This window comes from Pleurodeles waltl, chromosome 5 (assembly GCF_031143425.1).
Source record: "Pleurodeles waltl isolate 20211129_DDA chromosome 5, aPleWal1.hap1.20221129, whole genome shotgun sequence".
Taxonomy (NCBI): Eukaryota; Metazoa; Chordata; class Amphibia; order Caudata; family Salamandridae; genus Pleurodeles; species Pleurodeles waltl.
The window spans coordinates 484,530,432-484,548,195 of record NC_090444.1 but is presented as its reverse complement, the minus strand read 5'-3'; positions in this window follow the sequence as shown (position 1 = coordinate 484,548,195).

Below are 17,764 nucleotides of genomic sequence, written 5' to 3'. Positions count from 1 at the left end.
AATATTTTGACAAGCAAAGTCAAAGTCATAACATATTGTACTTTTCTAAATCAGATCGCCTACATTGCCAATATTGAGTTGACTTATTCCTAATTTCCTAAATTTAAGCCCTTTTCCAAACTTCATAAGCTACATTTGGAACTACTAATGCATTGCAACAAATTATCTTTGCTCCTCAACCTTCTTTGATGGGCCAACTCATTATCCCCTTCCAATGCATAGATACAGATACATAGTACACATCACTGGGAGATTGTTTTGGACTGTACAAGCTACTAAAAGAAAAGAAACAGTGGATGCTAACTCACTGATATTACTATTACCACCATCTTAAAGGCAGGACAGAGGAGTCTGCAACACTTCCTAAAAAAACAGTCCTAACAAGAGCCGATTGTTAGCGCTGAGCACGTGGCTTGCTCAGATTGGATCACATAATCTTTGTAATGTTAAATAAACTTAACTTACCTCTGAGTGTGAACAGCATCCTATTTGACAAAAATTGCATTGTAAAAAACAACAAATAAATAATTACCTCACTGAGCCCCTCAACATGCATGCCCAGCAGGTTGAGCAGGTATTGCTCCCAACTGAGGAGTTCAGCCCAGCTGGGTTTGGCTAACTCCAGTCCTCCTCTGCATGCACCAGCTTACCGTCCCCCACAGAAGCTGATGCTCCAACAGGCTGTGCCCACTCCTGGGCATGCTGCCTGTTGTCAATATGGAGAGCAGGTGGTGCTGCACAAAAAAACAAGGGTGACCACTTCCGCATCTGAAAAATGGCGTGAGGCTGCACCCCTGCCTGCTGGTGCCATAAACCAAAAAAGTACAATAGTTACAGAAAATGGAAAAAGACAAAAACGTAAAATATACAAACATAAAGAAACAAACTAATATAATAAAGGTAAAAGAGAGGTGGATTAGTGGAATAGGGGTAAGATTGAAAAGATTTAGAGGGATTAAGAAAACAGGCCCAGCACAATACGCAAATCAGGTAAAATAAAATGACTCTGCGCAAGTGACTGCGTGGTGCGGTTTGTGCTTGATTTCCAGCACGGAACATGCTAATGACAGCAAGCAGTGCCAATGGGTGGGCGAGCAAAATTCCACCTGTTCACAGAGTAAGGTGGACCCTTGCGGAGTTTTGCAGGGACGCTGCAGAATTCCGTGGAGCAGAACTCCACCCAGACCTGATCATCAGTTAAGTCTTATCCAATATTGAAATGGGTGTCATCAGCGTAAGGCTAACATCTTATATAAAATCAATCAATAATGCTAAAGAGAGGAGCAAAATAGAATGGGGTGGACGAAGTTTGTGGAGCCTGCGAAGTGGTAAAAAACTTGGCTGCACTACGTGGAGTTCTGCAAATGGAGTGTTCATGTCATGCCTGTTCATGTTGCGTTTTACATCAAACGCAACCCAGACTATGTTCTCACATTCAAAATCACACACGAATGGTACCACACGTTTGGCATGGACACTGCCACCTTTGTTTTGTTTATGGTGCTGGGCTTGTTTTTTCCATCTCTTAATAATCTTTTCAATCCTCCACCCTCCTAATTAATCTACCCCTCATTCTTATTTATTGTACTTGTGTGTCTTTTTGTGTCCATGTATTTTTATATTTTTTTCATTTTCTTTTGCTTTTTGTTACTTTTGTATTTTTATTTATTTTTCCCTTTACTTCCTTAGTTATTTCTTCATTCCTCCCTTCTCCTATTTTTTTTCTCCATCCCCCAGCACCATGGCAGAGCAGGGTTGTACCAGTGAGCAGTGGAGCGGCAGCTCCAGACCCCCTGGAAACAGCCAGCAGCAGCTGCCTAACTTGTGGGTGTGCCACTGTCAAGGAGTGCAGCCCCGGCCCATCAAAAATTCCAGTGTTTGCACATAGCATTGTCTACATATTTGTCTTTTTTTCTTTCTTTATATAGCTACTCCTGCTGGTCCACCACTGACACATCAGGAGATAGCAGCCCAGCTGTGGTGGCAGAGGTTGGAGGCCACCTGGGCATAGTACCAATGCTGGAGGAGGAGGAAGGTGAGGCACATGCCCTTACCTTGTGCCCAGTTCCTCCAGGTAGCCATCTGCACCTCCATCCCCTGGGCCACATCATCACCAGCGTTGCCGGCAGCAGCCCGTACTACCATTGTTGCCCACCTCAGACCACCTCTTACAATACAACATGCTGCGTAAGCTAGGGCACTTGGGCTGTTGGATAGCATTCCTCCAAGCCCAGGAGAAGAACTGTGGACCCTCATAAAAAATGCCCTCTTCTCATCCCTTTTTTGGTTTGTCTTGTTGGGAAGGACTTTTGTTGTGAGTGGAGAGGGTGGGAATAGGGAAGGGACCTGGACTTTTTGTAGGCTATATTTTTGGGGACTATTTGTCCTCTTTCTGGACATTGGTTGGGGACATGGTTATTTGTTTGGGGGAAAGGATAGGCCTGTTGTGGGTGGAGAACATAGGTTTTCTTGTTTGAAGTTGGAACTTGTTGAGTAAAAGAAAAATACTCTTATACTTTATACCTGGAATAGTGTTTTGTGTTTTACTTTTACTTTGCACTGCTGCCTTTTCCCGCAGCATGTTTTATTCTGATTATCAAAGTTTATGCCAGTTAGTTATAGCTAGTTATACCCTTGTACCACTATCTTCTGTAACTATATTGACAACAAGGGGGTATGCTGCTAATGCCTATATTGTCTACAACAATCAAAAGAAACAAGAACTTACTTATCTGCAGTAGACGTTAGTTACTTACTAGCTAAACAAGTTCCCTTCACTCCATAGTTCTCCTAACTGAATAGATAAAGCAATGGCTGCTACCACTAAATTAAAAGAAAAACACAGAGTTAGTGGGTTATATAATTATATCATAGCAAGCATCGCAAGCATACCAAGGCCAGACTACTACCACCATGATACAACTTACTCTGAGCACTGGGGAACATGGAATAATTCAAACTAAAGTTATGAAATCCTCGAGCCATCAAAAGTGTACTCAAAGTCTGGAGGGGAGAAGGTTAATCATTTATACAACACAAGGCCTGAGTGATAATGTTGATTTTGATGAAGGACGTTCTTCTACATCTAAAATAAGGATCCCTTTTATGCAATGTTCAAATGAGAATGGAAGAGGTATGGATGCCTGTACCCCGAATGTATTTGTGAATATGTCTCGGTCTCAAATTAGGGGGGAGACAAGTCGTCATCAGCCGTCTTACAGGCAGACCGTTAACACTTTACCCCTTCACAATCGGTATGCTGCCTTATCTTCTATGGAGGAAAATGATTGACTGCCAAATGTCTTGGGAAATTCTTCCCAGTCTTCAGCATCGTCCATTAAGATCGCTACATGGAACATTGCTGGTTTAAAGAGCAAGTCTGGGATAGCCGAATGGGAAAGGACACTAAAATCTTTTGACGTCATTGCCTTACAAGAGACCTGGGATCAAACGAATAGCTTTTCCTTAGATGGCTTTTGTCATTTTTGCATTCCAGCTACAAACAGTGTGGCAGGAAGACCCAAGGGGGGACTATTAAGCCTTTTCAAACTGGAAATGAAAGGTACTTTAACTCAATGCCCCTCGGGCTCAGTAAATTGTCTAATTGTTGAGCTTTCCACCCAGGATAAGGGTAAGATCCTTTTTATAAATTTTAATAATTCGCATGCAAATGATTGCACCAGTCAAAATCTGGATGACTTGGATAAATTTTTGTCTGTCTATAGTATAAATGTTAATACTTTTGAGTTAATATTATTAGGGGACTTTAACATACATCCATGTACCCTGCCATGTATTAGGAGGGATGAGGAAGGCCCTCCCTTTTCCTCAACTGCTCATCCAGAACATACTAGGCAGGGGGATTATCTTGAGCTTTTTCTTGCTAAATGGAATTTATATGAGTCTGGTTGTGGAGACGGGAATAGTAGGTTCCCTACGTTTAAGGGCAATGGTTATGGTACTATTATAGATTATATTTATTTGTCTTCATTTTTGTTAAATAGTGTTTTAAATTATTGTACTGAGGTGTCAGTTTTTAGTGATCATAATCCTGTTGTACTTGTTTTTAAGAACACTGAATTGATTTCCCTCAAATTAGCCGTAGAGAGTGGGGGCCTGAACCTTAAAGTCAAAGACCAGAATCGTAGGTTGAAGTGGACAAAAATAGTCCCTGAAACCTTTTTTCAGGAGGTCTTATCAAAAGTGGAGGATGAAATCACTATATGTTTAGCGGAAAATCCAGATCCCAAGGAGGTTATAGTAGCATTTGATCAGATTTGCTTAGAAATTAATTGTAGTCTCCAGGCTAAATCTAGCCAGAAGGTGCTAGAGGGCAATAGATGGTTTGATAAGGATTGCACTAAAGCACATGGTGTACTACTAAAGGCATTAAAAACTATTCCTAAAGATCGATCAAAAATAGTAAATGCTAGGAAAGTGTATAAAAAAACTATCCTAGAGAGGAAAAGAACTTTGAAAGATAAAGGCTCAACTCTTGGACCCAGATACCCTAAAAAATAGTAGTTTATTCTGGAAAATAATAAATCAGCCCTTTTTTTTCTGATGAAACTAATACTCCCTTAGAGGCAAACATTCCTGATGAGGGCTGGATAAAACACTTTAGTCAGATATACTTTAATATTGGTCCTCCTGGTAGAATTTTAGCAGATGAAGTTGGGGAAACCTCCCCTGACAAGGATGCAGTTATTTTTGCAGTCGCAGATGTTGAAAGGGCTATAGACCTAACCACAAAAAACAAAGCCCCGGGCCCAGATGGGGTCCCTGGGGACGTTTTTAAAAGTTTTCCAAAATTTTGGTCCAAGTTATTATGCAAGGTCTTTAATAATCTTGCATTTGATAAAATCCCGTCTTCCTGGAAGAAATCTATAATTATACCAGTGTTTAAAAAAGGTAATAGGCAAGACCCATCTTGTTACAGGCCGATTTCACTATTTTAAATAAATTGAACGATTGGTTAACAGAGAAAGGGGTCCTAGCAGATGTGCAGTATGGTTTTAGACCTAAAAGGAGTACTATAGATCAAGGCTTGAATTTGCATTTATTAATAGAGAAATACACAAAGGCGAAGGAGGGTTCCATGTATCTGGGGTTCATGGACCTCTCGTCAGCCTTTGATCTTGTAAATCGATCTAAATTATGGAAAATCTTACTTGACATGGGACTGGACAAGGCTCTTGTTAACCTCCTAGTAGATTTACATACTGACCTAACAGCTTCTGTTAGAGTTACTACTGCGGGGCGATGCACTAGCCATTTTAATTCAGAAAGGGGAGTCAGGCAGGGGTGCATTTTGGCTCCCCTCCTTTTTACTATTTATATAAATGCCTTGGAATCCACACTAAAAGATGTTACCCAGGACACCCCACGGATAGGAGAACTCGGTATCCCGGTTCTCTTATACGCGGATGATGCTGTCCTGCTTTCTCGTACTGGTGTTGGTCTTCAACGATTATTGGACGCTTTTGAGGTTTTTATGACTTCCCTGGATTTAAAGATTAATGTTAAAAAGTCCCAGATTATGATTATGGGTAAGGGTAAAAAAAATAAACTCCCCAAAATGTTTACTTGTGGGAGGCAAGAATGGTGTAGAGTAGCAATATTTCCATACTTAGGGATCACTTTCGATGAGAAAGGCTCCTGGGGCCCCCAGATAAAAAATAGAAATGTTGCCCTTGTAAAGTCTTCTTCTGCTCTTCGGGGTTTTATGAATAAACTCGGGGCGAGGCCAATTGTTAGTTTGTTAAAAATTTATGAAGCAAAATGTCTTGCAATAGCAACGTATGGAAGTGCGATATGGGGCTATTGCTCTATGGAAAGTATACAGATCTCGGAAAATAAATTTTTAAGATCGGTTCTCTCACTTCCCCAGTCTACTTCCACACACATTGTCCATACTGAATTGGGTGTGGGCTACATTTCAGACCTGATTAAACTGGCCCCCGTTCTAGCCTGGCTAAAGATCTGGCTGAATCAAGAAATTCCGCTCAACCACTCCATTTTAAAAGATTGTCTGCAGCTGGATAAAGTAAATAAAATAGCGTGGCTAGTCTATATCAAAAATTTTTTCGTTAGATTAGGAAGATCGGATCTTTTTTACTCCCCGGAATCAATAACTGTTAAAGATATTGGACTGATTAAAAGCATGATGAAAGATCTGTTATGTTTAGAAAGAGAACAAGTTGAATATGAGAAACCATCGGTGCGGGCCAGTATTATTTTGAGTACTTATGTGGGCCCTGAATTATATTTGTCTATTGTAAATCAACCTTTCCACCGGTTTCTACTCACACGCTTTCGGTTTAACCTGATTCATCTAACTCTTGGCCATTTTCAAACCTGGTCTCCTCCGGAAAAAGGAACGCCGTGTAATTGTGATAATTTTTCCATCCAGAATACAATGCATTTTCTGTTATTCTGTGACCATTACGCGGCCTTAAGAAAGAAATATTTGTTCCCAATTTTAAAGGAGGAGGGGTTTATATAGGTCAAACCAGCCCTCTTGTTCTTACAGTTATTGCAGACCCCTAGGATTATGTTCCATGTTGCTAGTTTTTTAGTGGGAGCTGTTAGGGTTAAGAAAAAGAAGTTCGCCACTAATCCGACTATTTCATTGTAATGAATTGAGTGATTAATTAACTTTTTATAGGAAATGTAAGTTCTGTGAATCTGGGAGATTATTAATGTTTCACGTCAAATGATGTTTTTAGGATGTTTTACTCTACTGACCCCCCTTTTTAAACATTGTAGATAATATGAATTGTTGATTGCCTGTAATTTTTGATTGTATTGTTTTTATGCCTTTTTATGATATTTATTTATCGAAATAAAGTACTTTGACTGACTGACTGACTGATCCCTTTTATGCATAGGTGGGCAAGTGGGGCTAGTGTGGGCTTTTGCTCTGGTAATAGAGGATCCCACGTGAGTTGGTTTTGCATATAACCACATATGTTCCCTTTAAGATGTAATTTAAGTCACATTTAAATAAATCACCCAACCCAGGGGAAGAGGGTTAGGGGTTTGATGAATGGATGAGAACAACAATATTCATCATGGTGATGAGCAGCACATCATCAAGCTGTTGTGGAAGGAAATGAAGGAATTAGTATGACACAGTTTCAATAAATGCTTTGGAAACAGTCCTTTAGCCCCAGAGACCCAAGTTATTATTAGACATCTAAATGTTCTGTCATCTAGGTTTGAAAAATACAAATTATGTAGGAGTGACATGAACCAACCCAGTTCTAAAAATGATGATTGTTAAAAGAAAAATGATACTGTATTGCCTAGTTATGATGTGTATCTACATTCTTCTAGGAATGTCTCTCACTTTTGGGTGCTTGGCTGAACGGGTCCAGTAGGGAAGCAGGAGTGTTGAGCTTTCGCCTTTCGAGCAGGAGAGGAGAAGGCCTGTGGATTGGAAAACAAACAGTATTATAGAGTCAAGGAGAAGGACAGAAGGTAAGCTTCATGAGGAGTGCACAAAGAAGCTTCAGGGGCACAGCAAGAACATAAATTTAAAGTTTTAGCCAGCAGTGCAGTACCTACACCCAGCAGCATTTTCCAAATCAATGGACGTCTCTCTAGCCCACAGAGCTGAGTAGCAGGGCTTAAAGTCATCATCATTATTATGGTTTCCTTTTAAAGTCAATAACTTCCTTCTTCTGACTGTTGAGGTGGTCTCACCCTGAGTACTTCCATCCTCCTCCTCCTGACTCTGAGTATCTCCATCCCACTTCTGACCCGAGTGAGATAGACTTGTACTAGTGCACTGCTGTTGAAAAAGAAGTAGAAAAGCAGAATTGGAGTATTTTGCATAGATTTGTGTTTGTTAACTAAAGTGACTGGTCTGGTCTCTGAAGAACTAGAAAAAAGTAGTGGACCCCACAAGTGAATTTTCGCTAAATTTAAAAGGGCAATCACCTTCAGGAAGAATGATCATCCATCAAGGCCCAAACATTGCAAATCATCAAAATCAAGTTTAATAATTAGTTGAACACCTTTCCTCACTGTCTGCCACCACATAAATCCCCAATCACCGCTAACAATAACTCATTAATATATCATCGCTAATTGGTGCAATAGTTACCTCTTCCAATCCAAGCACAGTGGTAGATACACAATTGTATCTCCTATTTAATGCAAGCAACACATTGGAATTAGGGCGTCTTGCAAATTAGTGCTCTTCTGGGGCATCTCTGCTAGGTGATGAGAAAATAGGCTAGGCATTAGGGAGGGAGGCATTGTCTCCAATGTCAGTTTAAATGTACTGCAGAGATATATGGCAGAGAAAATGGGCTTTGCCTTGTAGTAAAAGTCTTTTTTTATATATTCATACATTCACCCCTGAAATATAATTTTAATTTCATAGATTAGGAAGCTAATAAATACAAATAGAGTACATTACATATTGAGGTTAGTTTCCCCTTAGAGTAAATTAAAACCCAAAAGCTAATTTACCATGTAAGCCAGGCTATACATGTCCCTAACTGGCCTAGAAGGGATGAAGGTCTTTATTTTTCACCTCAGCTTATAAAAGGGTCAGAAAAACATTTCAAACTGATTTCCTGCTTAATTTGTGAAACCCGATGTGTAGAGTAATAAGACATTTGATAACTTAAGTGAAATGCAACCTAGTAAAAATGTACTTTGGATCTCCTTGGCCAGAAATGGTTTAAAACCAATTTTACCATTCATCACACAAAGCTGGAATACACATTCTTGGCTGGGAAATTTAATGTTTCTGATGCAGAGGACAATCGCTTGCCCCTGGGCCAAGAAATGGACCATGTGTGTTCACAGGTCCAACCACCCAGACCAGTTCACCACCATCCAGCAGCCAGGAGACCTCCACTGCAGCCCATGAGCAACCCTTCTGTAAGGACCCCAATGCTCCAAGACCAGATAATGAGGGGCAAGCTGGCCCATCTGGTCTGTCAGGCCATGCCACTCCAATAAGTCAGCCCCAGTTCACAGCAAATCTCCCACTACTGCTCAGCAGGTGGAAACCTCCACTACCTGTGCACCAAGGGTCAGCACACCCATACTGTACCCCCAGTCCTGGCCAGGAACCAGTGGTTTGGGGCATACCTCAAGGGCACAGGCCAGTGGGGGTAGGGGTAATGGGCGGTAATCTGTGGGCCAGCCAAGGGAGGCTAATTGGGTTTTGGTGAGCCAGACCACCCTAGAGCAAGTCTTTGGATCAGTCCTCCAGTCTCAAGATCTGGGCAAACTACAAATCTGTCAGTCACAAAGAGGGAGTCCCTGCCACAGGAGGAACCTGATCTTACCGCCTGCACCTGTGACCCCTCCCTCGCTCCCCAGAGGTGACAATCATCTTGAGCAGCAGCAGGGGATGGCAAGATCAACACTACAATCTACAAGAGATGCCAGACCTAATCTCCACCTGTGTGTCTACCATTCACCCTGTAGGTTGTTCCACGGACACATTTACCTTTTCTGATAAGTGTAGTATATTGGACATTGAACTCTAAAATGTTGTTTGCTCTACTACCATGCTTCCATCAATCATGACAGACTCTTTGTTGTTGAAAATTAATTATTTGATTTACTTAACACTTATTTTTGTTTCTGCACAATAACTGTAGTGGGCAAGACTCTTGTTTGATTATTTGTACCCTTTCCATTGTCATGTCCATATAACATCATGTTTGGAACACTATGTACAGTCATTTTGTAGAAAAAAGCTGAAATTAGAAAGAGAGAAAGTGTCAAAAAATGTGTTCAAAGATAACAAACTCTACTGAGAATGGATGTGGAATATACAAGGTTTGGAAACAAGTCCTTGTAGAAATGGAGTCTGGGCCAATCAGGTCTATAGGCTCCAATACCTTGATAGCAGGGAATAAAGGGATTATTCAATGGGATCAGATTAAATAGGCAAACTCTCACTGATGTGTGACCTCAGTTGAAGCCATACATCTTCCCCTCACATCAAGAATCCTAGATCAATAACACTGATAGTCCACATCATGGCAGTGACAACATTTGAGGCCACATGACCAGTACAGGACACTGTGGCAGTATCTGGTGCAATGACACTTTCACCATTCAGTGGTATGCTAACAAAAATCTGAACACCAATGATGAACCACATCAACAGCTATCTCCATTGTCCACAAACTGAAGGTGTACCTAATTGGAAGGGAGAACAGTATGCTAGGGCTTTATATACATATGTGATTTGAGCAACTCAAGTGGCACATATTGCCTTGATGATAGCATCACACAGAAAACAGGTCATATACAATATTCTGAACTATGCAATCATAGTGCAAGTTGTGGAAAAGGTGAGTCCAACCCAAGTGTCTCTCCCAGGATCAACACATGTTCACTTTATACTTCCAAAAAGCAACATATTACTGCAAATGTCACAACGCTGAAATGTCCAAATGAAGATGACATGGTGAAGGGCTCTGAAACAGAATAACAATTGAAAATCAATTTTAACACATAGAATAAGTAACTCCTTTGACAAGTCCTGAGGACACAGATGTTTAGCTTAAACACTTTTCAACTTTTTCAGTGACCACATAACCAAATGTTGGGAAACACTGATCCACTAGCATCTTTGCTGTGACCCTTCCTGCACTGACCAGTCCTAAAAAAGTGCCATAGTGATAGCTATGTACCCTAGGGACCAAGCTTTACTGACACTGGATCATAAACCTTGTAAAGGTAAACTTACACCCAGGTAAAGAAGTGGGCAATCACATCTTGATGTAAGTCAACTCCTTCTTCTTCACAACTGTCATCTTTGTATGGCATTTCAACATCCTCACCTGGTGGCTCATCATGGTCACCCTCCTCTGCAATTAAAGGGATGTCTTTCCTCAGGTTGATGTTATGAATAATGCAGCAGGCAACAGTGAGTTGGCACACTTTATAGGGTGATTAGAGAAAGGCTTCACCGGTCTTATCCATGCACCTAAACCTAGCCTTCAGGATCCCAAAGACCTGCTTCTCTGGCCTCTGTGTTATTCCATGGGTCTCAATGAAGCAGATGCCCTCTGGCGTTGCTTGATTCCTCAGTGGTACCAATAACCACAGTCAGTTAGGATACGCTGTGTCTCCTACACAGAAGCAACACATCACAGATTACTATCAGATTAAACCATTGTCCCTTGCTAAACTAGGATTCAGGAAAAATATTTACAAGTCATGTTGTACAACTGCGTAGTTATATTGCTGTTCGGTAGTATACACGCTTGAGATGTATAAGTCTGGTAATCAGACAACCTGCACATTGATTGAAAGGAAGCTCTTCCAATTGCGGTAGACCCGTTCTCTGTTGTTTGGTAGCACCAAGGCAATATGCATGCCATCTATTGCTCCAACCGCGTGTGATATTCCATCCAAAGCATAAAAATTCTCCCTTAACGATGGCTAAATGCTGTGGATGTGGAAATGAGATGTAGTTGTTCGTGTTCTTAATCAGGGAAGCAAGGACTTCTTGTAGTACACCACTGAAATTGGCTGGGACATGCCTCCAGATACCGCCAGTGTACTGAACGGTGCCAGAGGCTACAAAATGCAGTACTGCCATGAGTTTGACTATTGGTGTTATGGCTGTTGGATTCATATTGTGAGGCAGGAGATCAGGCTGCAACTGCTGGCACAAATCCAGAATAGTTTGCCTATTTAGATGATATAGCTTTACTACCTCCCTTTCCTCCATGGTGGCAAGGTCTGGAAAGGGCTGGAACATCTGCGGCTATCACAGCCTACTCATGGCTGGGTTCAGGCATCTATATGTATGGAAAAGAAAATGTCAGATGAAATGGTCACACAATACTACTAATGCCGAAGCACATCTGACTACTGGATAACAGTACAAATTTCATTAGGTGATACATGTACACCCTGACATCAAATATATGTCCCACTAATGTGTAAATCATACCCATTTATGCATTTTCATCATTATTTGCAAATAATATATTTGACCTGTATTATTTGCACCTATATCTTTTGTTTTAATTTATTTTTTAAAAATACCATCAATGGAGTTAGTGCTACCCCCGCAGCACTATCATTGACAAACACAGTCACTGTACACATTTTTGCATATCATATCTTGCCCAGAAAAGTGTTGTTCATATCTGACTATAAGAAATGCCCTAGCCCCATTTGAGTGATGGTGACTCATATACAATTGTAAAATGTGCAGATAAATAACCTAAGATGGCGGCTGCCTGACTTTGCCATCAGGACTTTGCATAGCAGATGGCAGTCAGAAGACGTTGACTGCGTAGTAGGTGGGAACTCCCAAGACGGCCTCATCAGAACACTTTTCGCAGAGTAGCACGCTACTCTGGGATCCAGGAGGAATTAGTGGTAGATTAGTATAGAGAAATATGAGTACAGTATTATTATGAGTTATTTGAGCAGAGGATATGTGAGTTAGTTAGTTGGGTTGACTAGAGTAATGGAGGGATAGAGGAGGGAAGAATCCAGAAGTGTTAATTGGGAGTTTATAGTAATAGGATGAGCCTTGGGATGAGTAAAGGAGAGATGGCGGAGGGAAGAGTCTGTGGAAAGGGGTTAGGGAGATCAAAGTAGTAAGAGGGGTTTTGGATGAGTCAAAGTGAGATAAATGAGGGAAAGTTTAGTAGGTTTGTTTTGGGAGATCATATTAGTAAACTGAGTTTTGGGGTGTGCTAGATGCGATAGAGGAGGGAAGAGCTTAGGCAGGGATATTTTGGAGATGAAAGTAGTAAAATGGGTTTGGAATGAGTCAGAGTGGTGATGGAGGATATATTGATAGAGATATACGGTGATGAGGAAACAGAGTAATGCTTATGAGAGAGAAACATTTATATAATTTTGTATTTATTTACTATTTTATTTATATTTTTTTATTTAATTATTTATGTTTTGAATTTTATTTATAGATTTAATTTTATTTATTTTGATATTTTTTTTTCTCTAGTACAGTAGGACTATAGATATAAAAAAATAGATATGTGAATACATAGTAGGGGAATACATGTGCAACTAACATAATGGGCATAATAATATGAGAAGTAAAGTATTTCTGTATAAACACAGACTTTAAAGATTTGTATAAATACAGACTTTCAGGATTTGTAATATTTGATGTTAATTAATAAGTGTACTTTTCCAACATTCATTTATATTTTCGACTACCTGGACCTTAAATTGGTATCATTGATCGGAAATCCCAAAACTGTTGCATACCTAGTTATTTCAGCTTGAAGAGTCAGCAGTGAAGTGCCAGGTTCTGTGATAGCCAAAAAAGAAGCAGCTCCCTTCTAGGTTTCACTTAACAACAAGACTATTAATAAGTTCTTAGATTGTCAATTACTATACTCACAGACAAATGAATGTCAATACAGACCTGAATCCAGTGTATTAGTCCATTATATTGAAAATATGTTAATGGATTTAAATGATTACATTGTACAACAAGGATCAACAATAAATACCAGTGGTGCTCCATGAAAAGTAATTGCATGGTGCAACTTGGTGCAACAGTTAAAAAAAACCTACAAAAGATGATCATAAACTTTGCACTAGACAATAGAATACCCCAGCTGCAGAGCTAATACAACAAATGATTGAGTTTCGAAGCAGAAAAAGCCTTTCAATTGTCTTGTTAGCTACTGGCCTGCCAACTCCTTAGTACAATGTCTTTATGCCACCCCAAGTGTGTATAGCGTTTTTACCCAGAGAACATTCAAAAGGTCATCATCAGGACAGCAATCAATTTGTAGTGCCAAAGGTAGATCCTATATCTTTGGTGAGGGTAGGACATGAAAACAGCACACAGCAGGAGAACAAGATAGGCAAGCAACATGAGGGATGGGTGAAACTACAGATGGTGGGAGACGAACAGGACAAACACTGATGGGGAGCAGGTTGGAGCAAGCAATGCCAGGATCAGCCATAATGGGGTGGGTGTGGTATGTGGCAAGCAAGGACCCAGAGCAGGGGAGAAAGCATGAAAACACAAGCACTTTTATTGAGTGCAACCATTTTTTTTTTAAAGTACCTCAATAAACACACAACCTGTGTAAGAACACTGATCTCAGACAAGAATCTATTTTTGGTCCGTGCTTCAGAAGCAGACAAACATAGCAACAAAAAGTGAAAGCAGGAAGTAAAGAGCAAAGAGAAGCAAGGAAATGAGAGTGACATTGAAGCCAACGAATGGTAAGTAATGGGTGACTTTAAATCTTGTTTGATATTTTTTTTATTTACAAGAGATTTTGCAATAGACATTGGATTTTAGGCAAGACCTAAAAAGGTGCTATAGTTTAAGCTAGGATATGGAAGGACTTGACATGATGCAATGTATAGACTGGTTCGATAACAGTGTTGAAAGAAAGGCTTAGGATAGAGGTCCTAGCCAGAGGCAGCCAACTAGTGCAAGGATATCTATGCAAGAGCTGGTAACAGAGGAGTTTAAGATAGTAGAGATGGGAGCTGGAAAAATGTGTAGGGCCCATTTATAAGGGACATAGATGTACAATGTTATTACAGTACATAGTGAGTGTAGGAAGCTGGCCTGGTGTGTGGTAGACACCTAAGGTGTTTACACACTATACCAGGTCCAGGCAACTTCTTATTAGTTAGTGAACAGGGTCTAGGAAGCCAGGGCTCTCAAGTGGTAGTTGTGGTGAGTAGCCAAGCCGTATCTACGAGTAGTGTGAAGCACTTGCAATACCACACTAGTCACACAGTAACTAATCACACATGAAAGGAACCTCACAGTGTTGCAAAAATAAAGGTACTTTATTACAGTAATGCTGAATTAGATTACTTAAAGGCAGCCCGCCAACTGGAGGTAAGTACACACACGGTAAGTATTAGGACTTAGCATAGAAAAACAACAAGCATAGGTAAGAAATAGCAGAAAATAGTTTGGGCCCTGTGGCGGGGGGCAAACCATATACTAAAATAGCAGAGTGCAAAGTTAGGTCCCCCACCCAAGGATGTGAAGCAGTTAGTAGGGAGTTGGGAGACCTCGGGACCCCAAGACGTGAGTACCTAGATGGCGACCAGCAGCAAAGAGGTAAGTTACCTGGTCTTCCCATAGACTAACAAGGGGATATTGAGAGAGATGTTTGCAAGAAAAGGACCAGACCAGAGGAACCCAACAGAGGATTCAGGATGAAGAGGACCTGCAAAAGAAGGGGACAGAGTCCAGTCCATGCAGGAGTGTCCAGGCGGGGCAGGAGCCACTGCTCACCCTTCTGCAGGTGGAAATCCAGGTCGACGAAGTAAGATGAAGATCAGCTGTGGAGCCCAGGCGCTGCAGAGGAGTCCCTGGAGTCAAGCCCAAGATGTCCCACACTGGTTGCCGGGGGGCAGTAGAGTCAGATGTCATCAAGACCACCAACAAGCATTGGCAAATGCAAACTAGGACAGAAGAGGAGTTGCAGAGCTGAAGCGGACCAGCAAGGTCCAGGGGACTCAACCCTTGGAGGGTTTACCCTCAGCAGTTGGGAGAGCCAGCAGAAGCAGCTGTAACTCCCCCAATAGCAGCCCAGTGGCAGCAGCCACAGTAAGTTGTAGTGAGGCACAGTCAGCACACCTGGAGAGGAGTCCCACTTCTCTGGAGCAGCAAAGAGGAGACTGTCTTTGCAGGGATGATGTGCTAGAGGCCGGGGCTACTTGGAGCCTGAAGGTCTCTCGGAGCAGCACACAATAAGCTTTGGTTGCTGCAAGAGTCATGCTGCACAGGGATTCCATCCTACAAGGAGAGGTAAGAGCTCACGGTCTCCCAAGCTGAACAGAAGGCAGAGATGACCAAGAAAAACACTCAGAACCACCTCTTGTGTTACAGGATCCAGACAGTTCCACTGAAGAGCAGATCCCATCAGCCGGACGTCATTGCCTTATGTGTCTGCAGATGCAGAGGAGTGACTCCTTCACTCCAAGGGAGATTCCTTCTTGCTTCTGTGGTGCAGCTGAATTCTTGCCTACCGCAGAGAATGCAAATCCATGGAAATGTTGCAGGTGCTGGAAGGAGCCGGAGAAACAATGTTGCAAGGCGAGGTTGTCGCAGGAGTTGCAGGCTTGTTCGGTTCCTGAAGAGTCCAGTTGTGGTTCTGGTAGCCAGGAGCAGAAGAGGTCGATGCAGAGGAGTCCTAGTAGAGTCTTGCACACTGAATCTGGGGACCCACCACAAGGGAGTCCCTTAATAGCCCAAAAAGGGGCTTGGTCATTTTGCAAAGTGACCACCTATCAGAAGGGGTCACTGACGTCACCTGTCTTACCTGGCCACTCAGATGCTCCCAGAGGCCTCTGCCCATCTTGGTTTGAAGATGACAGAATCAAGCGGCCACCTAGATTAGCTCTCGGCACCACCTCTGTGGTCGTGATGGACAGAGGAGTGGTCACACACCTTCGCTTTGTCCAGTTTCACGCCAGAGCAAGGACCAGGGGTTCCTGGGCTGATGCAAACCAGTTTATGCAAGGAGGACACCAAATGTGTCATTCAAAGCAAAACAGTGGAGCGGGAAGACTACCCCTCCCCAGCCTTCTAACACCTAATTCCAAGGGATAGAAGGTTGCACCCCTCTCGCGCAGGAAATCCTTTGGTCTGAGTCCCCCTGCTTGAACTGGTCAAGCAGCAGGAGGGCAGAACCCCGTCTGAGGGGCTGCAGCAGTGGGGGCTGCTAATAGTCCCTGGAAGACTGGTAGGAGAAATACTGGGGGGGCCTCTAAGGAGCATCCAGAAAGAATGGGATCATGCCACCAATACTGGCATTAGTATTGGGGTGTGAGTCCGACAAGTCCGATAGCAAACATGCCTAGGTTCAGAGTTACCATTATGTAGCTGGACCATAGGGAGTGACCTAGGGCCAGGACAGAGCTTAAATGGCTTCTCCGCACTTACGAAGTCTAGTGAATTGGAACTGGAGCTTGTAGGGGCACCTCTGCTCTTCTAGGGGTGCCCACACACACAGGGACTTTCACCCTGCCCTTCGGGCTGGAACGACCTACCCAGGCTCTGGTGCAGTGCCCTGCTTTGAAAGGGTGCATGCACCTTTTTGCACTTACTGCAAGTGGCAGGCCTGCAGACATAGGTGGTCATTACAACCCTTGCGGTCGGTGTTAAAGCGGCGGTAAGACCGCCAACAGGGTGGCGGAAAGAATTCTGCAATTACGACCGTGATGGAAACCGCCAACCAAGACAGCCACTTTAACACTCCGACCGCCATGGCTGTACAAACAAACATCGCGGCCGTCACCGCCAACAGACAGGCGGGAAACAATGTACCGCCCACACTATTATGACAGGCCAATCCGACACCTTTTCCGGGGCGGATTCACCGCAGATAAAAACACGGCGGAAACAGGAACCCCAAAGGAAAAACGCTCACCTCTACACACCCCACGAGGAACGAGGACGCCATGGACCCGGAACTCCAAATTCTCCCTGCAATAGTCTTCCTGCTCCTCTACCAGGAGCACGAACGCCGGTGGCGAAAGACCACGGTGAGTACTGCACCTACGACACAGGGGAGGGGTTGGCAAAAAACAGGGACACACACACACAACACTCCCACCTTCACCCACTACAACAAACACACTAATATATATCAATACATCACAGTTACACCCCCCAAACCCCCCAGAAGAATGCAAAGACAATAGAAAATGAGTGTAACCATTGTAAAATATTTAAAGCAAGTAGGCAGAAATATATAAATACACCATGAACATAATATATACCAAGCATAGTAGTCCA